The sequence below is a fragment of the Ambystoma mexicanum genome, chromosome 2q (genome assembly GCF_040938575.1).
Source record: "Ambystoma mexicanum isolate Mex_15411 chromosome 2q, UKY_AmexF1_1, whole genome shotgun sequence".
Lineage (NCBI taxonomy): Eukaryota > Metazoa > Chordata > Amphibia > Caudata > Ambystomatidae > Ambystoma > Ambystoma mexicanum.
Window position 1 is genome coordinate 404,086,560 of NC_090924.1, and position 24,562 is coordinate 404,111,121.

General features: G+C 49.5%; 1 long non-coding RNA gene across 1 annotated transcript in view; it reads left to right on the top strand.

The window, feature by feature from the left end:
* Window positions 1-22,024, top strand: part of LOC138569449 (uncharacterized) — a 144,639-nt gene extending 122,615 nt beyond the window's left edge. Inside the window, exon 3 of the long non-coding RNA XR_011303240.1 lies at window positions 19,976-22,024. This is a non-coding gene — a long non-coding RNA (uncharacterized lncRNA). The remainder of the gene's footprint in view (window positions 1-19,975) is intronic.
* Window positions 22,025-24,562: the final 2,538 nt, after the last annotated feature.

Sequence of the window (24,562 nt, forward strand, 5' to 3'; positions counted from 1 at the left end):
TGGCCAGGCCAGCTGAGTAACAGGAGGGTACGTTTTTGGTCCGATAACAGGGCGGTTGTGCAGTCCATTAACTTTCAGGCAGCATCATGTCTGGTTGTACTAAGTCTGCTGAGAAAACTAGTGGACATCTGCTTTTACCAGAATATTGAATTCAGGGATCTCTATGTACAGGGTACTATTAACAACGCAGCTGATGCGCTTTCTTGTCTTCAGTGGGATATGTACCGGAAGGCCCATCCTGCGGTGCAGAAGTGGGGGTGCAGTTCAAGAATGAATGGTGGCCTTTGGTGTTGTGGACCGGACCCTCTAGGACCTTGGTGAGCGATCACTCACGCCAGGTGTTAGGTCCTGGGAACCAACAGAGCTACGATAAGTTCCTATGTGTGTCGCGTACAAAAGGGTGTGTGGATGAACAGCTGGAAGACGAGGTGTGCGTATTTCTGGTCGGGGCACATGAAAGTGGTGAGACAAGAAGCTGGGCTGCCGACCATCTGGCGGCAACAGCTTTCTACAGCAAGCTGTTGGGTAGGGGTGATCCCACCAAGGGTTTCGTGGTGCGAGCTGCACTGAAAGGATGGGGCAGAATAGCGGTGTATAGGAAGGATGGGCGCCGGCCCATTGATTTCAGGGCATTAGTGAAACTACTGAAATGGTTGCCCGCTCTGGGCTATGATGCATATGAGGTGGCACTGTTTAGGGCGGCCTTTGCTCTGGCCTTTTTTGGGGTGTTTTGCATCAGTGAGCTGGTCTGGACTTGCAAAGAGGACCGTTCAGGGAGAGCACTGCTAGCAAAGGATATGGTGTTCACAGAGTTGGGATGAGCATAAGGTTGAGGAGATCCAAGACGGATCAGGATGTAAAGGGGAAATGGGTTACTTTATTTAGTTCCCCGAGCAAGAAAATGTGCCCCGCCGGTTTGCTTTCACAGTACTTGAGCGGCAGACCAATGGGGAGGAATACCTACTAATGCATGGTGATGGGTTTCCCTTGACCCTGTTTCAATTTCGCACGGTTTTGGTGGCAGCACTGGCTGACAGTGTCTACCATGGTACGGGTTGGTCCTCAGAATAGGGGTGGCTACGAATGCTTTCCTGAAAGGAATGCCTGGGCCAGCAATACTGAAGTTGGGGAAGTGGGATTCTGGTTGTTACAGCTTATGTGTAAGGACTGGCGGTGTTCCCCCTTAGGTTCTGGTGAAAGAGGATCATGGATCGTGCTTGACTGCAGGATGTTTAACTGTTTAAAGATTTTAAAAAGAGTTTTGAACACGTCTCATTCTAGCGGCAGATGGGGCTGTTTGGCTCATGGGTCATTCATTTGTATCACACGTGGAGAAGAGAGCACAGCGATGGCAGAGGGATGTCATCATGGGTCAGAGGAACAGAGAATTGGTTTGGCTGGGTACACTGGGCATGCAATGGCATTGTTTACTGCCCACGGTTTTCAGACAGCTGGGGAGAATGCCGGGACAGGGCGTTCTGGTCTTGCACCTGGGGGGGGAATGATGCCACCTTGGGGAAAGGACGGCTAATATGCAGGAGGGCATCAGAATGTTGGGTCAAATGCTGACACACGGCTTGTGTTTTAACAGGCACAGGATGCTGTGTGAGAAAAACTTTGTACATTTTGCTACCAATGGGGTTCACCTGTCAGACGAGGGGCACAAAGTTCTCCTCCTGGTTGTCTTTGCAGCTTTTAGGAGGGCTGGCTGTGAGTGAGTTTCTATGGTGATTATCGGCAGCGGGAGCATTGGGGATCTAGAGGGGCCACCCCCAAAGCGTGGCAGAGTTACTGGGTGGTCATAGCCAGGGAGGAGTCGAGTTGTGGATGCTACCGTGGGCATTACCCACTGACAGCACAAGCCAGGTTGGGGTTAGATGGGTGCTGACACCCTTACGGACAGTTGAGACTCCTCGACAACTGAATGCAGTGGACCTGGGGTTATTCGCTCCACACAAGGTTGTCGGAGACTTACTGGCCTGGCAGTAAAAACAACCAGAGGCGGTTGTCCACTAGGAAATAAACCGGAAGTGATAGTGATAGTGCACTGGTTGTGGAATCCCAGGAATGGCAAAGGGCCACCCGGTGAGTGTTTTAGGCCAAGTACACAGAGTGAGGCTGGGACCACAGATTATGTTGACTCCAATAAATGTGATGTTTTTTTTACAAATATAAAAGTGTCCTCTCAATTTATTATGATGATAATATGTGGTATGTTGTGTGGTGTTGGTGGGGGTCCTAAATAGGGGTTCACCCACTGTTTGTGAGTGAGAATCCTGCATTTATGCTGTCCATGGTGTGTCTGTTTTTTGTAAGGAAAAATGTGCTTCTGCAGCGCATGCTGTACCCTCTGGGTGTACCTGGTGGTAATGGCCGTGCCTGATCTTCATGGTTTCTAAGCCTGACGGATATGGTCATTGCTTCTGTTCTATTTCATATGCATATTTGGTCCTGCCTGAGTGTGAGAAATGTTGTGTGTAAGAGTGAGGCATTTCATTTTAATGCTATAAAAAGTTAAAAATATGAGGCGTCAGGGGGAGGCTGTTCATGCTATATGTGAGGTGCAAGACATACATATGAAGAAGAGGCGAGAGAGAAAGCAGAGGAGAAAAGAAGGGACTTGAGCCGCTTCTGGAACTTCAGGTGGATTGTCTCAAGTCAAAGAGTGGTAAGCGGGCATTCCAGAGGGCGGCACCTGCAAATGCGAGAGATCTACCCCACATTGTCTGCTTGGAGAAGTGTCTGACCCTCAAAGAGTTAGAGGTAGCTGAGCGAAGGGCTCTAGAAGGAAGGTATTTAGGCAGAGAGAGTTGGACATAGTGATGGCCTCGTCCCCAGAACGCCTTGTGGACGATGCAGAGGGTCTTGAACCTGATCCTTGCAGCCAACTGTAATTAGTGGAGAGATTTCAGGACTAGAGAGATGTAGTCCCTGGGCTTGAGGCCAAGGATAAGTCTTGAAGTCCTGTTCTGGATTAGTTGCAGGGGGTGAACATAGAGTTAGGCAGATTGAGAAAGAGGCTGTTGCAGTAGTCCAGCCTGACAAGAACCAGAGCCTCTAGGGGCAAGGTGAGAAAAAGTAGAATACCTCTCAGGAGGTGCATCTGGAAGTGGGCTGAGATGTGAGAAGAGAAGGAGAGAGTGGAGTTGAAGATGACACCAAGGTTTTTGCCTCACTGGAAGGCGAGGGTAGAGGGCCCAAGGAGGGCAGCCAGAGTGAGAGAGGGAAAACGGGAGCAGGGGTCCCAATTAGAAGGATCTCAGACTTACTGCCATTAAAGTAAAGAGCTTTGGAGATGCACCAATCCTGAATCGTGGATAGACAGTCAGGAATGATTGAGGAAGGAGAGGAGGTTGAGGGAAGCCTGAAAGAGAACTGACTGTCATCTGCATAACACTGAAAGTTAATAGAGAAGGTGGCGATCAGGTGGGTCAAAGAGGCCAGATAGACATTGAAAGCCAGGTGAGAGGATTGAGCCCTTGGGATACCACATGTGGAGAGAGAGGTGGTGGAGAGAAAGGACCCAAGTTGGACCTGGGAAAGTCAGTCCAGGAAGAAGGAGGTCAGTCATGCCTGGGTCTGAGCCGTGATGCCAAGGTTCTCACAGAGTCGATTGGTCAGGGTGGCATGATTGACTATCAAAAGCAGAGGAGAGGTCAAGGAGGAGGAGGAGGACAGAGGGAGAGCTGAAATCATGATTAGAGAACAAATATTCAAAGGTATTCAGAAGAGCAGTTTCCATGCCTCTGGCTGCTCTGAAGCTAGACTGGTCATGGAGACTACAAACAGATTCAACGTGGAAAGTAAGCTGTGAGATGGTCAGCTTTTCCAGAAGTTTGACCAGGAAAGGGGTGAAAGAAATTGGACGATAGTTCGCCGGACAGGTAGGATCGGCAGAAGGCTTTTTTAGGAGGGGCTGCACAAGGGAGTGCTAGAGGAGAGAGGGGAAAGATCCAGTGGCGAAGGAGTGATTACAGAAATCGGCCAAGGCTGGATTGAGAGTGGAAATGTGGTCTTTATAGTTCTGGAAGAGCTGGGGAGCACCTGTTTGGACGACACTTCCATAGATCAGCATTGTCTAGAAACATTGTCAAGTGTTGTCAGAGAGAAGGAGGAGAAAGGATGGGGAGAGGGAGAGGCTGCCAAAGGAGACCTGAGAGAGGAAGAGAGAGAGAGAAAGAGAGAGAGAGAGGAGGAGAGAGGGAGAGAGAGAGAGAGAAGAGAGAGAGAGAGAGAGAGAGATAAGGAGGAGGAAAGCAAGGACAGGATGTTCTGAGTTTTAGTGGTGAAATGAGGCCAAAGCCGTACAGAGAACCTGGGAGGGAACAGGAGGGGTGGAGACTGCAGTGGGATTGGCCAGCTCCTTGCAGATGTTAAAGAGTTTGGCCATGTTGTTAGAGGCCGCAGAGATGGAGGCTTGAATATGGACCCTCTTCTTGGAGAAGACAGAGACTCTGTGCTGCTTTTGGCACAGGCGGCAGGCCAGTTTGTCAGAGGATGCGCGTGAAGCCCTCCACTCCCTCTCAGCCACCCTGCACTTGCGTTTCAGGGCGGTGAAGTTGGAGTTATACCAAGAATTGCCCTTGGAGGTAGGATTCAGACAGATTTTAATTACATGGGTAAGAATATCCAAGGTGTTGAAGATAGAAAGATGCAGGTTAGAGAGGGCTGTGTCAGGGTGGGGTCAGCCGCAGGAGTAGGAGGAGCAGAGAGAGTTGAGGCAAAGGTGGCCACTGACACTCACTTCATGGGCCGGCAGTGCTGGGGAGGGCTTTGCCTGTGCTATAAGATGTTTCAGGTGGGAAGAGAGCGGAAAGTGGTCCGTCCAAGAGAGAGGAGTGGTGAGAGGGCTAGAAAGAACATCCATCGTGTGTCCAGCAAACTGTGTCGGACTGGAGGGCAGAATGGAAAAGGAGATAGAGTCGCAACGGTTGCAGAAGAGCCCGGAGGAGGGATTAAAGGCATCCAGTGGATGCTGAGGTCTCTGAGGAGGAGAGGTTGAGAGGTAGAGGCCAGGAGAGAAGGGGAGCGGTGTGGTGTCTGGCATGTTTATCTGGCATGTTGTATACTGAATTAATGCATCTCTTGTTATGTGTGTTTCAGCTATCTAAGGAACCCTAGATGGAATGTAGTATGGTAAGTACTAGGGATTCCTGACATGACTGTTGGTGGGGACATGGAGATCGGAACCTTCAGTAGAAGGATGCCAAATCTCTCCCATGTAACCTTCCTGCCTGAGTTCTAAGTATTAAACTACATCTCCAGTTTGTACTTACTTGGCTCCTGCGTGGTTCCTGCATGCTGGATGACTTGCTTGAAGTTCCCAGACACTACAAGAGGTCAGACCATTCTTAGAGGAAGAAGGTGACCTGGACAGGTGGCCTGTAGATGCTGGCCACAGTCAGAGGGAGGCCAGGAGAGATAGAGAGCCTGCATACCAGGCATTTTAAGGAGGAATGACAGAAGCAGGAAGCGACTCAGGAAAGATGAGAGCCACTCCACCTCTGGGCCAATTGGTTCTGGGCTCGGAGAGGCTCTTGTAGCCCACAGGGAGGAAAGTGTCAAATCTTTTGACAGAGCTGGCTGTGAACCATGTCTCGGTGAGAGCAAGGACATCCAGGTCAAGGTTTTCGAGGAGGTGGCAGATGTCCGGGTATTTGACAGCAGAGCGAGAGCTGAGAGTAGCGACGTGGAGCAGTTTGACACATTTGAAAGACTTCTGGGGTGGAGTACAAGAGTGAGGTTCACCCAGTGGAAGTGGCAGTGGGGCCCAATAGTGGGCAGAGGCAGTAGACAGGGGTGGAATAGGGGTCAGAGAGGAAGAGGAGGGGGGTGCCTGAGAGAAGGCAGAGGAGAAGGATGGAGGTGGCAGAGGAGCAAGTGAGATGGTAGAAGGAGTAGCAGGAGAAGAAAGGAAGTTGATAAGGCGTAAGAGACACCTATCAAGAAGGAGGAGATTGGACTGAGAGCCATGGACCATGACATTATCATTTAGATAAGTACCACCATTAATGGGAGAGGATGAGAAAGGAGAGAGAACAGAGACCATATGAGGGGTCCATAGGTCTGGAGAGGGAACGACAAAGAGGATGTCGGTAACAGGCTGCCTTGAGGAAGCGCTGATGTGGGTATCAGTGATAGGGAGGTCTGGGTTGGAGACCAGGATATCCCCCTTGAACGTTTTCCTTCCAGACATAGCGAGAGGGGTAGGATAGGAGATAGAGTAGCAGTTTGAAAAGATGGGAGCGATTGAGAGCACCATAGAGAGTCCAAGGGGGCAAGAAGGGAGAGTGAGGGAAGAAAGAAGCACAACCCACAGCTGTGCAACACAGGAAGCCCCAGAGGGGGAGGACTCATGCGGAAGGAGGCACACAAGAGGCAACAGGTAGGCAGCACACCAAAGGGGAAGCTGGAGCAGAGTTGACAGCAGACAGGTGGTGGACAGCACACTGCAACAACACCTAGTTTCATCACCAAAAGTAATGCAATGAGGACAAACAACTTTCCTCGAGAGTTGGGAGGGATGGCAAAAGCAACACAGTGCACTGAGTGCTTATGAAGGGAGAGAAAAAGAAAATAGAGTAATTAGAGTGTGGATCAGTTTGGTGGGGTGCAGTGATTGCTGCCCCACTGACCCACTGCACTTACTTAAGCAGTCGCAGCAGGTTGACGGTTTCAGGATTCTTGCTTCCCCGGCTGACACCGGCAGACATCATCTGGAGCTGCTTCTGTGGGAGCTGTCCTTTGCCTACGGGGTCCTTCGCCACAAGGGGCTGCAATGGGCAGTGGGGCTGCCCTCGTAGTTACAGAGAAAAGAGGCCATTCGCCCAATCAGGGACCATGAGCAGGTAGGGAGGAGGGAGGGAACACGGAAGGGAATGGGAGCAGAGAGAAGGTTGGCCGCGATGGGGCAAATAAAAGAGGCTAATAAAAGAGATGGTGCCAACAAGAAAATACACTTAACCCCAAGCACGAGCTCCTGAATGTGACTGCTCACATGTTTTCAAATTCCAAAAGTAAGCCACGCTGAGCGCAGGCTAACCGGTACAACCAACAACGCAAGCACAGGCCGCTCGCCCAATCAGGGGTCGGGGATGGGTAGGCGGGAGGGAATAAGGAAGGGAACGGGAACAGAGAAATGGCTGGCCGCGATACAGCAGATAAACGTTACAACACCTGACTGCCTCACAGTGAGGGGGTGACAGACTACCATGTGCTAGAGTGTGAAAGTCTTGGCTTGTTTGATTATTATAAAATAAAACAATGCTAGTAATTTGTTTCTGAAAGGGAGGCCTGCTAATCAGAGCCCCCCCCCCCCGTTCAGAAATGCTCCATGCCAAAATGATAGTGCACACATGTGCCTTGCTGCAGTGGTACAGAGCAGGTTCAAATGTCACATGTGCACACCTTACACCTGCTGGAATGCAACGTCTTTCCTGGCAGTCGTGTCATTTTAACTGTCTGCATCTATGGTCTAACTTCAAATGATAGGGGAACCTAGGTAGTCTGGTGGCACACACATCTGTAAATGTAAGCCATGCTTAGTCAGGTGTGGGGACTGCTAGAATCACACAATTATAAATCCACTGCATTTTGGTATCACACCACTGTCACCTCTATGAGCAGAGCATAAGTATGACAGGACTGATGTATATTGGATCTAGGCTAACTGTCTTCACAGCTGCCATTTGCAACAATAGCCAGGATGATGCCCCTTTGATTCTTCAGCAGGATAGGTATTAGTTTCCCGCAGGACATAGAAACTTTCTCGAGGAGGTCTCCAAGAATGGTGCTTCAGAGGCAGCACTGACATAACAGAGCCAGCCTTAACCCAGGGTGCGGGTTGCAGTAATCCTCTTGAAGCCAGCAGGCATGGGAGGGGGCAGGGATGGCATAGCTAGAGAAGGGGGGTAGGCCTGGAGAAGGTTTTCACCTCCTATCTTTCTGTTAGGGTTCTCTTCCTTTTTCCTGTCCCCTCCATTTCCTGCAGGGCATAGTACTCCGGGTGTGATGTCATAGAGCAAAGGGCACATGTTACAAGACTTGGGATTGGACCCCTTACATCAGGCATGCTTCAGACCAATCCCCTGTGGACATTTGCCTTTAAAATGACATGGATAAGACCTTCATTCTTTGATTTATCTTTGGACCCTCAAGAGAAGAAGGAAACCCTTTTGACCTCTGTTGGGAGTACAACCCTTACAATAGTCCTCTGCCATTGAGGTGAAGACAGAAGGCATCCAAGGAGCTCTGTCCCCTGAAGAGGCCCAGGGAACAGTGGAGGTAACTTCTTCTGGAAGAAAAACTCTCTAGAGGCTGCACTGAAACCAGGCTCCTGTTCAAACCTAGCTCCCTGTAGTGGGAGTGCAAAGAAAAGGACTCAGCTTGGCCCTTGAGACAATTGATAGGGCCCCCCATCAACCTAGAAGTCATGGAACAGCTCTGTGCCCTGATTCCCACTTTGCATAACTTGTAGGTTACATCGACTTGCGCATCGCCTGCCTGTCCCAAGCTTCTTCATGCCAGGTGATGCTGCTGCTTGGACCGCACTGCATGTTGGACCCAGGCGACCAACTAGCCAACCCGACTCTGAATCACCACCTCAGGAAGCTCCTAGAAGCCTGGCTCAAAGCTGTCGAACCCCCAAAGAAAAGAATAAGGCACTGAAAGGAGGCCCTGTAACTCTCGTCCACCATTGGGACCATAGATACTTTTAGGCCAGAGCGTCTCTGTCTTTTCCTTCTAAGACATTCTTGAACATTCATATTGTGCCAGTTAAGTACCTGAACCCCCTGGTCATCCACCAAGAGTGCCATTATATAACAGTCTGCCCCTAAACATCTAGGTGGGCATTGGTCAGTGAATAAGCCCAGGTGATTTAGGTCCCGGAAAAACTTCACCACTGACGTCATGCTCTTGCCCCACAAAAGTAGGGTAGATGGAAAATAGTAAATGTAGGTGTGGGTGGGGCTTATTTCGTGCCCAGCTGACACGTCTCTGCTAAATGTGGCCTCTCTCATTCCTATGCCATCTTCCCTTCAATTTGAAGACTCAACTTTAGGAAGCCATTCCTGTTTGCACACCAAGGCCTTGATTGTCATGGTTTAGACTGCAATCTATCAGTGGTGACCTGGGCATCTCTGATTTGCTCCTGCTTATATCCGATTCAAAAAAGCAAAACGTGGAGTCTCTAGCATCTCCGGGCTGCTCATGCAATTGCGATTCACAAAGATTTGCTCAAAGGCCCCCCCTGCTTTGCTCCATTTTCAGGCTTGTGAATCGGGTATATGGTGGCAGGTGCAAATGAGAGATTGCTCCAGTTCAAATCTTGGTGAATCGGGACCCAAAGCCTTTTCACGCTTACTGGATGGAGTGTGTAGGCTGCTCTGATGTGTTGGCACGTTGTGTGGGGAGGCGAGTGCTGCAGCGGCCCGTGCTCAGGTCCTGGGGCACCTGTGACTGACACAGACGCAGGTATGCAGGAGGGATCATGGGACTGGAGCAGCAGCCCCCGGCGCTGTCTGAGGTGGGACGCGGTGGGACCTGATCCAGGCGAGGTGGTGCTGGGCCCGTCGTGTTCTGACAAGCCGCGTGCCTCTCTCTTCACAAAGGGCGGCTCAATGGCTCACCTGGCCATGCTCCACGACGCGGGGAGTCATGCTGCTCGTCCACATTTTTCTCATTGTTGCGTCGGTATGTGGGGGAGATGCAGGGACACGTCCTGGAACCAACCTAGGCAGCCGCAGCAAAGGCTGGTGCCCCACTGGAGACATCCACGCCTGGCATCCTCCCTCCTCCGAGTGCAGCAGAACGCAGGTGAAAAGGGGTCAGGGCTTCAAAATGGAAATTCCAAAAAACGAATCAGCTATGTGGACAAACGTGTGGTGGGCCTGCAGCAGGGAGCCCCGAAGGAGGCAAGGCTTACGTCTGATATGTGTGCATGTGTGTATAGGTCACACTAGTTGAACAACACGCGGTGCTTAGTGAATGGCTGAGGCACATTGACAGAGCTGTTGAAAGTCTCAATTCTGAAACAGGAGTGCATTGTGCAGCTTCCAGGTCAGAAATGAAGTGCATCTGCAGAGCTGTGAACCCTATTGCTAGAAATTAGATCTAATAACAAGGCAGATGGCGGACTCCCATACTGGTCTAGGTGGAGGCGGTGATGGACATGGCAGAGGTGCACTGGCAGAGCTGGACATGTTTTCTGAACTTATCTTAAAAGCTGGTGTTAGGCAGGGGTGGCCTGGGAACTAAAAGAGGCCACGGAAATAATTACTGCTAAAGAGGCCCTGGAAATAATTAAATAATTTTCAAAGTGGTCCCATCTGACACATTTTCAGCAAGCCCAATGCTTTTCCTATGATAAAATGTGGAAATACCACACAAAAGAAGACCAGGGAGTAGAGGTCAACTCCAGAGTTCCCTATAGGCCAGTCCACCCCTGTTGTTAGGACGGTTGCAGGGTGAGTTCAGGGTTTAGGTCCACATACTGGGAGAAAATGGGACCACGCTCCCAATGCAGAACACGCTTCCACCAGAATGACACAGGATTCCATGTGCATCGCTGCATACCTGTGAGGGGAGCGCTTGTTGCACAAGCAGTGCTAGTGGTGCGGGCCTCAAGGTCGTCCAGGCAGTGAGTGACACTACTTCCGTTCCTTCACGGGGCACCACTTTAGGTCGAGGCACGAGGGGTGGGGCAGGGATCTATCGTCCATGCACCTAAAATAGGCCCAGGCACGTGCACTCAGCACCTCCCACAGCCTGCCTCCTTACCCCACATGAATCCTTAGGTGTTGGTGTCCTGGCATCAGGCAGGGTGGAGACTGTAGTAAAGCACATCCAACATTACCGAGTCCTCTTCACACAGAGATCAGAATTTATAAATGATCACAGCGCCTCACATCGATACTGAACGAGTGGGACCATTTATAAAGTGCGCACTGGGGGCCGTAAATAGCTATGCACCCCTTTTGAGTCAGGGAGGGGGGATACTGAGCGTGTGGGAGCATTCATAACGTGTGCACTGGGGACAGTAAATAAGTCTGCACCCCTTCTGAGGCACTGTGCTGTGGAAGGGATACTGAATGAGTGGGACCAGATCAATAACGTGCGCCCAGGCGACAGTAAATGCGTCTGTACCCTGTGAGACCCGGTTCAGACCATACACAGGGCTTTACGGAACTCGTTCCTCACCGGCACTGACTCGGACACAGACACGCATACACCAGGTAGAATATGGATTTCTTTATTCTCTTCACATCAACGGCTAACTGCCAAAACCCTGTACGTTTCCTTAACTTGCCCCCTCCCTTCCATTGTGCCGCGGTACAAGGAATTCCACAGCCAACTCTTCCCAGACACCTTCTGGGAGCGGGACATCTGTAGTGGATTAGGGTGCAGCGGCTGAGCCACGAGGGTGCAGATTTCCCAACTGCCGATGACCAACTCCACCAGAGCGTCCAGCTTGGGGAACCACACCTTCTGGAGTAGGAGGCGTTTTGTGAAGACCACTCCCCGGTGGCCTTTGTGCGCCAGCATGAGGATGCGTTCGTGCAGCGAATATGCGATGACGATCTTGCAGCCTTTTATGACGATGTAATCGTCCACCACCGTTAGCTCGTCTTTCACTAGTTCCAGGACTCTTATGTCGACCCTCACAGCTTCCTGTTCTTGCCTCGACTGATGCTTAACGTGCACCATCTTGTCCGTTCAGATGCAGTGAGTCACTATGGAGAGGGCCGTTTCGTTTTCTGATTCTTTCCGTATGGTGGCCCACTCTACTGGCAACGGTTGTAAATGATGGATGACATAATTGAAGTAAGCATCAGCCATAGAGGGATCTGCTTGTGGTGGACCCATAGGGTGTCTTGAGAGGTAATCAGCCGGGTTGTTCTCTTTCCCCGGGCGATGCACAATGTCAAACTTGTAATCCTGTAGCCATAGTCCCCACCTGGCTATTCTGGGGGGCATCCTCACTTTGGTGTTGCCGAATATCGTCAGGAAGGCCTGATGGTCAGTGATGACTGTGAATGGCTTGCCGTATAGTGAGAGGTGGAAGTACTCACAGGCCCACAACATTGCCAGGCTCTCCTTCTCCACCTGGGAGCAAGCCTGTTCAGTTGTCGTGAGGCTCCTGTTCGCGTAGGCAACTATGAGTCTGCCGTTCGGATCCGCTGGGCCTCGTTGTGTCAGTATGATGCCCAGGCCGACTGGGCTGGCATCCACGACAACTTCAGTCTTTCTGTCTGCATCGAAGTATGCCATGTCCTCTGCTTTGGCAATGTTGTGGATGGTTTCGAAGGCAAGTTGGCCCCTCAAGAGGTTGATCCTTCCTTGTGAGCAGGCGGAGAGGATTGCTGACCGTAGCATAGTCCTGCAGGTATCTTGAGCAGTAACTTGCTAACCCAATGAAGGGCTGTAGTTCTGATAAGTTTTGTGGCGGCTGGGCTATGTTGAGGGCCGCAACTTTTACGGGATCGGGTCTCATGCCCTTTTCAGAGAATTTGTCGCCGAAAAATCGGAGTGACCCTTTCCTGAATTCACATTTCGCTCGGTTAAGCATCAGTCCCGCTGCCTCCAGTGCCGAGCAGACTTTGTGAAGGACCACGCCGTGTTCCTCCTTTAATTTGCCGAACACTAGCACATCGTCCGAGTAGTTCAGACAGTTCGGGACATGGCGGATGACCTTGTGGATCTCCTCCCAAAAAATCTCTGCCGCAGACGAGATGCAGAAACTGAGCCTCTTGTATTGGAATAGGCCCAAATAGGTGACGAAGGTGGTAATATATCTTGACTCTGGCGCAATCTTGATCTGGTGGTAACCTTTTGTGAGGTCCAGCTTTGGAAAGAACTTAGCACCATGTAATAGGTGTATCATATCAGTTATCCTGGTGCCTTTCTCTTTCTATGGCCACATGTTTGTCCACACATAGTCTGATGGAGCCGTCCGGGGACTTCTTCGGGACGGGTACTATAGGGGACACCCACGGGGTGGTCCTGTCGCCGGCTCTATGATGTGCTGCTTTGGCAGTTTGTTGATCTCCTCCTCCGCCTGCATTTGTATATTGATGGGTATGTCCCTGTAATGCTGAGTGACAGGTTTCACTTCTGGGTTGATGTGAAGCTGGACCTTTCGATTTTTCAAATTCCCTAGTCCTTTGAATAGGTTTGGGAAGGCCGCCTCAATGTCTTCAGGCCGTGCAAAGTACTTGTGAGCCATAAGCTGGTACAGGATGTGGACTAGACCCATTTCCACTGCGTTTTTTGAAACTGAGTATACAGCCACTGTTCACCTCGGTCTTGAGGATATGCAACTGGATCTTTGCGACATGTGCCTTGTGTGTGCACATGGCAGAAATGACACATTTGCATGGCAGTGGCGTGGTGGAGCCATACGGGTATATGTCGACAGTGGACTTTTTGAGCTTCGGTACCTTCAAGAGTGTATTGCATGCCTCCTCACTGATCATATTAACCGTGATGACAGTGTCAATTAGAAAGTTCAGTGGCATGTCATTGACTTGTATGGTCAGGACCGGGCTGTGCTGAGTTGCAGCGCTGTTATTTAGGGCCCACACATATCCCTTTTTACGCTGGTCCTTGCCCGACAAAGGCAATTCGCTGCTGGAGGGCAACTTCATTTCGATGTAACGGATGTAGCGTTTGTGCCTGCTGCATCTAGAGCCGTCGGACAGCCTGTATTCTTCTTGGGAATATGTTTTCCTGTGGTCACGCTCGTCTCGCTGCTGCTATTTTTGGTCCGTGTGTGGTCCACCCTCGCGGGGGCTTTTCGGTGCCATCTTGCGTCATTCCCTAAGGTTTCTCTGGTGAATAGGATAGATAGTTGCATTCTTGCACACTGTCCTAAAGTGGTCATCTCCCCCACACGTGGTGCATTTTTGCCCCAGGATGGGGCAGTCGCCTGTGTGAGAGTATTCGTACCCGCGTCTGTAGCACGTGGCATCTGTACATTTGGGCAGTAAGTTCGGTGCTGTGAAAAGCTTGTTGACAGCGACCTGGTCGGTCGTCTTGGGTAGTAGGGTGACTTTACCCAGGCTGTCTAGCTGAGATTCCACTGCTTCTTCCATGCGTGCCAGGGCGAGGATTTCTTCTAACGACCGCTGTTTCTGCAGGGGCTTCTTTCGAAAACGCCTGGGAATCACATCCAGCTATCGCCTGGGACCATGGTGCCTCGTCATTGGAATACTGATGGAATTCGCAATGTCTCAGTTTGAATCTCAGCCGCATTACGAAGTTGTCTAGGGACTCCCCTTTCTCTTGTCGTGCTGTGTGAAATACATGCCTTTCATAATCGACATTTGTGTGGGGCATGAAGTTTTCCAATAGTATGGTATGCAGGTCTTGGTAGGATGCGGTGCCAAGGTTGATCAATTCCCCTACAATGTCTCTGACGGTCGGTCCCACTGCCATGGATGGTGTGTTTTTAAGTCACATGTCATCCTTGAGCCATATGGCCTCCACGTAGAAGTTAAAATCATTTAACCAGGTCACCCATCTGGGGCCCAGGTTGCTAGTATCTTGTATATCAAATGCTTGAGGTAGGTGCAGTACTTTGGAGCCTCTGCTCGAAGGGGGGACCTGACCTTAGGGCCCAACCCCTGACGTGGAGGAGGCACCTTCTTCAGACATGGTTTTCTGTCTGGCCGCTCTGGGGAGCGTTGGTGGCTGGTGATGTGGGGAGCCCCCTGTTAATTGCCTGGGGCAGTGCGTGCTGGCGTGCAAATGTTCTGTGTTTATGTGGTGGGTGAGTCCGCACTGTTCTCCTGTCCTATTTTGGGGTCTCTTGGCTTGCCCCCTTTGTGAGCCCCACTGGGCTTCTAGCGCCCCTCAGACCGTGTTGTGTCCCCTTGCGTGCTTTTTATTCTGCCTCGAGTTGAGTGGGAAGGTGTAGGGGCCTGCATTTGTGTGCGCAGTGTCAGGGGCCAGGCCCTGCTGCACAGTAATGCCACTTATAATGGTGCTGGGCCTCCGGTATAATATTTCTCCTCCATCTCTTCTTTGAGAGTGCTGGTGAGGGATGGGAGCACGCAGCGGCACCTGGGGCATATTGCCTCTGACTCCCTCCCATCCGTCTCTGCCATTACCTGTGGGTCCCAGGGGTGGGCTGAAGTGCACTGACAGTGCTTGGAGGCGCGCCGACGCGCGTGTTCTGTGCCCGACAGCACCCTCGCAGTAAACGTCCCCTCAAGAGCACGGCCAGTGCTCCGGGCATACGTGCGTCCCTCTGTTTGGCTGGTGCCCTGGTGCAGCAGTGCAGGGTGCAGTGTGGTGTGCGTTCGAGCACTAGCCTCGTCGCCAATGTGAGACCCTGTGCAGACCATAAACAGGGCCTTGCGGGACTCGTCCCTCACAGGCACTGACTTGGCCACAGACAAACATACACCAGGTATAATATGGAACGTCTTTATTCTCTTCACATCAACGGCCAAGTGCCAAAATCCTGTGCCTTCTCTTAACCCGCCCCCTCTCTAGCCCAATGTCATTTCCCCAGTAACTTGGCCCAAAGTGAGGGCCACCCACATAACGATGTGGGAGGGGCGAAGTCAGCCATGTCACGACATGACCCACCCTTTCTGAGTCACTGTGCTGTGGGGGGGATACTGAGCGAATGGGACCATTAATAAAGTGTGCGTTGGGGACAGTAAATATGCCTGCACCCCTTCTGAGTCACTTGTATAGTGAGAGGGATAGTCTTACAGTCAGTGGGAAGGCCACTGGTTCATCTGGGAGTGCTCAGAGGCAGCCTTTCCCCAGAGCATTCAATCACTGCCCCACTCAGACATCTTTGAAGGCATGACATCAGTTACCACCTTTGCACTTGGCATTGCCCTGCATCTTCAAGGGCACATTGCTAAAACATCTGCTATAAATGGCTGTCTTATACCATAATGTTCCTAAAATGTGTGGTAAGCATGTGAGCATCCATAATTGTGGTAAAAAAAAAGCCATCACATTGAAGGACTACTTCCAAACTAGCATTGCTAAAGAAGAGACCTCTCAATTACGTGCTGATGTCTATGGGCCTCATTCCGGGTTTGGAGGCAGCCATGGCGCTATTAGCTAGTAGCGCCATGGCTGCCTCCAAAATCGTGCCTGGGTCCGGTCTGGTTGTATGGGGACTTACCGGGCAATTCCAACCTTGGAGGACCTGGAAAGCAGTGGTCGAAATGAGCGGGAGCGGTTGGGAGCGGTGCTCCTCTACTTTTTTAAATTAGGTTTTACAGCTTCTATACTTTTATTTTAAAAAGAAACCATTCCGGAATGGTTTCGTTTTAAAATAAAAGTGTGGGATGAAGTTGAAACTTGCACTTTCAGTGCACTGCACTGAACGTTCCCTTGAACAGCAGGGGCAAGTGTTTGGGGGGTGTATTGTGTGTGGGAGGGGACATGGTGATAGTGTTTGTGGGGAGTGGGTGCAGGCCAGCAGGGAACATAGTTCCACTACTTCTTTTCGTACACTTTGACCACTGGCGGTAAGTCCCCATTCAACCAACTATTCCCCATTCCCATTTGAGCCCCCATAGAGCTCAATGGGAATGGGGAAGGTGCTAATTACGGGCCTGCTAATAGCAGGCCCGTTATTAGCGCCCTGGTCCCTTAACAGGACCCGTAAAGAACATGTGGTAAAACCACATGTCCTTTGCGGTTCCCGCTAAAGGACCTCAGAATTGGGCAGTAAGGGTTTACCGGCACCAGTCTCCTTACCGGTGCCCGGTATCCCTTAGTGCCCAAGTTGGAATGAGGCCCTATGTATTAAGGAGGAATTCACTTACACAGTTGCCATATACACACTAAACTAGTTTCTAAGTCCTACTCATGCCATTTTGTTTTGTGGCCTTTCTTTGATGAGTGAACCATGAAGCTTGGCAAACATGGCTGTTTTCCTGTTACAGACTCAGTCTGATTCCACAAAGGCATCCTTGGTTTGGGTTTAAGTCAGTCTAAATTGGCTTAGGGTCGTAGAAACCTCCCAAACCACAAACAAGTGGATGTGCATGAGTGTTTAGAGGTTTGGCTGGCCTGTCATAATTCGCTGGCCACAAAAAAGTGAATGCTGCATGCCTCTTGGTGGGCTGAGTTAACCAGCCCCTGATTGAATGAGTATGTCAGTGGAAGACATGTTGGGATGAAATGACTTCTGCCCTGCGGAAGTGAAAGGGGCACTAGTGGCTAAAGTGCCTACTCCACCCTCAAACTGCTACAAACCAAGAGTGACCCCAATCCTAAAGGTAAAAGAGGCATTGGTAAGAGATATACCTCTTCCTCATTTTGTTGTAATGTGGGCCGAGGCAAGGCTATACTCTCAAGAGGGGTGTGAATGTGATTCAGAAGCAACCCAACCAGCAGTAGTACAACGGTCCAAAGAAGAAAAGGAATGTCCAATCAAGGTTCTATAAAAATATATATACTTTAATAAAAGACATCATCTGAAAAAATAACGAAATAGGAAAACACTATACAAAACCCATCTCTGAGCAAAGCGCACAGAATATGTTCAGGTAGAAAGATGTAGCACTCTGGGTCATGATTCAGGGGTCCAAGGGGTGCAAGACAAGTAAAAACCACACGTTTTAAAAAGGAGCTAAAAGTCAATAATCCCTTCTTGCAGCTCTTGGTGGTTCAACAGAATCTAACCAGGCTTTTTGGTGCTGTTGGGGCTATTTGATGAAGTTTGAGTGCAGCAGTCACATTGTTCTAGATGGTTGATGGTGTCAAGCAAAGGTCGAACAGGCTGTCTCTGTTTCAAAGGTGATGCTTGAAGAAGGGCAGATTGTGATGGCCACCAGGGTCAGTTTATGAGTTGCTTCGAATGCAACGAGGCTGGTGACTGAATGCATGGTTCTTACTGGATCAGTTTGATGAAGCATCAAGGGGCTGTGGATCGTGAGGGCCACCAGGTTTGGTCCAATGGCTGATTACACGATGAAGAAGATAGTGACTGGATATGCATTCTAGTTTGAGCGGCTTCATATGGCATGAGAGGGTTGGGCTAGATGATCCTCCAGGGTCAGTTTGACTGACAATGGCGATTAGCAGGGAAGATGCTGGCAGGTCTAGTGGTGGTTTGAAGGCAGCGGATGCTATGAAGAGCTTGAGCTGAAGCAACTGTGCGCACAGCTAGCACAGTCCAGTGATGAACAGGTTCAAACAGGCATTTCAGTGGTTTGGGTATAACAATTGCGTTGATCTAGAGCGGAGCAGATGTTGAGCACAAGTCGAACAGGAGCTTGTGCAGTTCGAATGCGATTCTTGGTGAAGTGCAGATTGTGATGTCCACCAGATTCAGTATGAAAGTCGGTTCGACTCCGAAGAGACTGATGACTGGCTATGCAGCTGCTGCATGACGTTCCTTTTTGTTGGGCATCCCGATTGAATCTGCCTTTGTTGGGAAACAGATGTCTAGGCTCAATCTGCACCTGTAACTTTATTAATCCGGACCAGAGACCCCCACATCTACTTGCAAGAACCAATAATGACTCCTATACTCACCTATGCAGCTGCACTCCTTGGGCTTTTTCTGCCACAACCAGCATCATAAGCACTCTCCCCTGGGTCCTTAGACCATGTGGTTAGTTGGCTGCTCCAGGGCCCCCTGACTCCAGGTGCAGACTTTTTAACTGCACCTCTACCACCCCCATACTACGCATCTCATTCAGGGTCCTCCTAGCCATAGACCACGCTGAGTGAGATCTTGTTGTTTGGGCTGTATCTGCACCTGGGACTTGATCCATCTGGACTCCAAGCTCCTAGCCGGACCCACCACTGACTCCTATACTCACCTGTGCATGTACATACACTTGGCCATGTGGTGCTGCTGCAACCAGTGCCGTGAGCACTCTCCCCCAGGCCCTAAGAACATGCTCACACCCTTGCCCTTCCCATCCAGAGTCTCCTGGCTCCGATGCAGAGGTGTTTCTCTGTCATCCTACCACCAATGAGCCTAGAACTTACTCTGCAACCAACTCTCCCCAGCCTCCTGCTGCTCAAACCTTGGGCTGGATCTCATTGTTTGAGTGAACCATGAGCTTCCAGAGCACTTCTCTGGGGGTCCCTCCTACACACCAGACTGCGGTGGGCCTCTCCTGCTGCCACTGTGGTTAGTAGGTAATACTTTCATACTTGATTATGATCACAATTGCCTATCCCTTTTCCTCCCTCCTTTCATGTTTAATGCATGTAGGATGTATCTGTTAGGCTATGTCTATTTGCTATGCTTGACGGTATTAGAGGACATTTGTTCCACCCATTTGTGTTTTGAATATACTTTCTGTGTTGTTTGTGTATGTAATGAAATGTCATTTAATGAAAGGTGAAGTGGTGTTTTATAGTGCTGGTTGTAAAGACTGGAGGGGGGGTATCTGTACTTCTGCCCACTATATAGTTGGCGTAGAGGCACAGAGCACCTCATCCAAGGCTCTCAACTGGTAAAGTTAGGCAAGCAGCCAGGCTGAGACTCAAACGACGTCATGCAGGCTGGTTCTTTGGTACAGTGAATCCCCAAGCTCCCCACAATGGAATGTCCACACACTATGTTAGGTGATAACACAGTCCTTTATTATTACCATGAAGGATAAAAAGTGAGGTAGGTATATACAAATACATAAGACTCACTTTATACTACAAATATAAAGAGGTAATTCAATTTAGTATATAAACTTATGTGTCGGACCATCTCTAACTTTATATTTAATTGTAATGCACCAACTGTTGACATTTATTAAAAAGCATTTGAATTATTAGGCAAGGGTTAATGTGATAAAACATTACTGTAGAAAGGCAGGTCATAATTAGAACACAGGCAGAATGCTTTCTTTAATGTAAAAATGCAATTCTGTGTGAGGATGCTCCCACCTGGGCAACCTGTAAGGGAAAGTTAAAGCGTACATTATGTTGTATATCACAGCCCAGTGCAAATATGCTCATTAATAATCTGTTTCTCTTTCTACAGATCCCACTACCTGAAAGTACCTGGTAAGCCACAGGAGAACAGGTTCCCAGATTAATCTGGAACCCCTGGATGAATCCTGCGCATGGAAGATGATCTTCCTCACCACAGTACCTTGGGTGCCTTGGAAGGTGAAGTGATGGAGTTTCTTGGCTTTACTCAACTAGACCCCTGGAGAATGGACCCCCTTCGGGATGTCAGTGTCAAGAAGAAGAAGGGAACCAAGCAGCGTCAGAAAGGCAGCAATGCAGGTCTTTTGCGGTGGTTTCAGATGTTGGGTTGTTACTTCGGCTGTGGATGTGAAACGATGGTGAGACTTACTTTGGACCACAACAGGGCTTGGCTGAAGAAGATAAGACCCTTGGTGGCCATGGATGACCTTTGGGTGCGACTGGTGCAGTGGCAGAAGTAGGTGTCTTGTTTCGGGATTTTGCCGTTTACCACCTTTCGGTTCTTCGGTGCTGCATTCACAGCACAGACCTCAGGATGGCTTCTGGTGACCTGGACATGACAGCTGGACTGGACTGCGGACCCTCACCAAGCCTAGTCCCTCAGGACATCCTCAGATTTTGGTGCCGGTAAACCCACGGGCGGAAACTCCTCTGCAGACAGCAATGCTGGATCTTCTCCAAACTGGAACAGTGGATGGATGTCATGGCAGAGGTGCCCCTTGAAGGTTTCTTTAGTGATTTGGAACATTTGCAGCTCTGGGTGTCTGGCAGCACGATGCTAGGGTACCTCATCTTCTGGGCGATACTCACCAACTTGGCTTCCAGTGGTCACGCACACCCCTCCGGACCCTGGGTGGGAGGTACAGGAACTCCTCTTCAGGACCCATGAAGATCCCTTCTCTGGACAGCAGGCACACAGCACTGGCTTCCAGGACACTCTGGGTGAAGAGGACAGTTGCACAATGTTCCCTCGTTGCTACAAGAAAAGGTTGCCAATCCAGGTCCTCTCTGGTTCAGTCCTTGAATCAGCATGGCAACTTTCGGATTTGATGAAGAGATGCAGCTACAGACTTCTTCAGCTGGATTCCAGGATGCAAGCTTAAAATGACTTCATCTTTTGGTTCAGGCTTCTTGTAACATGTTCTGACAAGTAGGTGAGTGTGAGGCCCCCTGTTATACAAAACATTCCCCATTGACTCAGGCTGAGCTAGGCTCAGCCAGCCAATCGCACACAAGTGCATTTGTGCTTGCAGGCAACCAATCAGGCTCACAGCCATTCAGGCCATTCACATGAGACAGACACCCACAGCACAGGATGTGGATTGGGGGCTGCTCCCCAGCCTTTCAGTGCACCACACTGCATTCATTCCAGGTTCAGTCATGGCTGGCTCAGGCATTGCGTCACATAACCAAAACCAGACACTCACAACACAGAATGCATATTGACTACTCCCTCCATTCATGCAGGCACCACCACAAGGGTGTCCCCACAACGAGCTGTCCCTGGGAATGCTCCAGCCAGGCTGGTAGGAGGCAGACCCAGAGCCATATATGGTCCTTCCACCAAATAGCCATCAGGGGAAGGGAACAGAGCCAGGGCTGCTCAGGACTTTGAGAAACAAGGGTAAAAGGCATAGGAAACCAAGCAACCACCAGTTGCCATCTTGCCTTTGTGTAGGAAACCATTGATTCCTTTTGCAGGGCCTGGAAATCCCCAAAATGAAGGATACCCAGAGCCACTGTCAGGTCAGCATGTAACTGCCACCAGCCCATTCCATGCTCTCTGGGCTACACACATATGCCCAAAAAACATACACTTGGGGAACAAGGGAACACCCCCAGCCATGGGTGCCCTAAGGGTATCCCATAGGTACTGTTCACCAAAAAGTAAAAATGAATAGCTGCACTGCCAGGGGTCCAAACTGGAGTCTTGTGCAGAAAAACACACATGAAACACCAAAAGAGAAGTGGTAGGACAAGGACAAGGAGGCCCTGTCCTTCCAAATGCATTTCCAGCATCACACCGGTCTGCCATTGTTGGCCTTCCTGCTACTTTCTGTGTTGTTGGTATATATCTATATCTAACCAAATTACCTATTTGACAGTGTTTTAACCTTTATTCAATACTTAGTAAATAGTATTTGAATGTATATTTTGTGATGTACTTTGTTTTGCATGTGTATGGGCCTAATTTTACATTCATACTAAGTCACACCTTGCGTCCCCCCACCAATTGAAAAACCAGACTCTTCTTCTATGCTACCATTCAGAGAGTTTGTACAAACCAGGTGGACAAACCATTACTTCACTAACACTAGCTCTTCTTACACCCGTCGCCAGAGAGTTTTGCAAAGCTTCAAAACACCATGGCAAGGTAAATCTATACAGCCTCTTAGGGGATCACCAAAAAATGGGCCTCAGGTGGATATGAGATTACTCATAAAAGCAAAAAATGTGTCTCCATTGTCAGGAAGAATACTGCCAAAATGCTTTTTTTCCTGAAGCAGTATTAACCTTTATAGTGTCTTGACAGATTCTCACAGTGCACCCACACACCATGCAATCACTTCATCAATACTTTTAGACAACATTGCCTCCCTACAAGAAAGCATTCTTCCAACTGAGGTACTTCACTAAACCACACTTTGAGACATAGCACAGCTCCTGACTACCTTCTTGCAATTCTGTGAAGTTTTCATGGAATAATTCACCAAAACTGGCAACCTCAAATCTTCTGGTTTACATGCTGACCTCTGTAATGCCAAAATCATTCACTGGGCCAGCTCAGACCACTCGTTACAATGTTCATTCGTGTCTTCCTCTCGTTAGCACCCCGGAGGGAGGGTGGGGGGTCAGGGGCCTCCAAGCCAATCAGGGATCTCGGATTGCGATCTGTACCTCATGGTAAATCCCATGTTCTGAGACCCATGAGCAGCGGTAGGCCGCCATTTAACAACAGGGCACCAGGTAGGTACTTCTGCACCTCTTACTCCACTCCCACCCCAAATGTCCACCTTTCCTGGACGCTCCACCCAGCCCCATCCCCTGCTCCCACTTACACAAAGCTGACTGGTCTCTCACCGGCACCTGGAACCCTTAGTGTTCTGGAGTGGCAATGGCAGCCATGGAAAGGTAGAAGGGACTATGTTTAGTTGCCTTCTACCTTAACTATGGCAGCCATCTTGGATTGTTTACATTTTTTTAAGGTGGAAACAGCAACTGTGCCGTTTTCAACTTAAAAAAACCCAACTATTGGCACCCCAAGCATGCTGGGATGCAAATAGCAAGAAACCGCTCCAAGCAGTGACATTACTGAGTGTGGTAATGCCCTAGGGCTCATGTTAACGCAACCTCAGGGCATTACTTGATTTGGTAATGCCCCCACCCATTGGGGTTTATTGCTTAAGTAACAATATTATAACAATGTTAAAAAAAACAATGCGGGCCTGATGATCTAGTACAGGGGTCTGCAACCTTTTGCTCTCCAGATGCTTTAGACTACACCACTACACTACACCTGCCAGCATGGTCTATTGTGAGGGATCATGTGATTGTAATGAGAATTACCTATGGATTACCTATGGTGCATTAATATTATTGGCTCCTCAGCTTTCATGTCGCCTGTAACAAAACCTCATTCCGAGTGATTTTCTGTTAGGTTTCCACCCATGGTGAGGGACCGAATATCGCCCACAGAACATAAATAAAAAACTTCGAACATCAAGAGATCAATGTCATGATCACCTTTTAATCCTTTTAGACCTCTTAGGTGCATTGGATATGATCAAACGCACCAGGTATCGGAGGAAGGGTCCTTCACTGGTTTGCAATATTCATCTCATGGCATAAATTCGCACGTCATACTGAGTGGCTTCTTAACGGAGACCGCACAAGTTTTCCACAGCATTCTCCGAGGCTTGTGTCCAAACATTGCTCAGATCTATAGAACCCTGCTGGCCTTGAAGTTTTCAGTCAAAGCATTGGCTACCATAAGTGTGCTGATGACACCAAGGATAACATATGAAAGTTAGAAAAGCCTGGTAAGCATTGCTTTGCCACATGGACAGTAGTGAGGTTGCCTCGCAATAGTCTATATTTGAATGGAGCCACAACGGAAGCATTGATATTGTGCGAGGAGGTCCATCAGGTCTTCTTTTGCCTCTCTTTGATGGCAATGATCTTATGTCTTCACAACCATTTAAAAACCTGGGGATCAGATTTGGTGAAGAGCAATCTTTAGTACTGCAGCTCAAAAATGTGATCAAAATGTGTGTATTCCTCTCCATCTTTTTGTTTGCAGAACCCTATCACCACCATTATTGCCACGTCGGATTACCTTGCCCCCTTAATTATCACCTCCAGGATTGATAGTTTGTAAGGGTGTCTGTACATGCCTAGCAGGATCAAACATGAACAACTTCCAATGTGCTCAGATCAAACTGCCCAACAATCCATGGTGGCCTAAAGCAGCTGGGCCTCAGCACTCCTATACGGAAATTCCTCACTGCAAGGTTAGATTTAAAACATTCTGCACTGTTCACAAAGCTCTGCACGACTGCACCACTAACTATCCGGCTCAACTGTTCCCATCAATCACCAAGAAAAGCCCATAAGGTTGGCTTGCCAAAACTAGTTACTG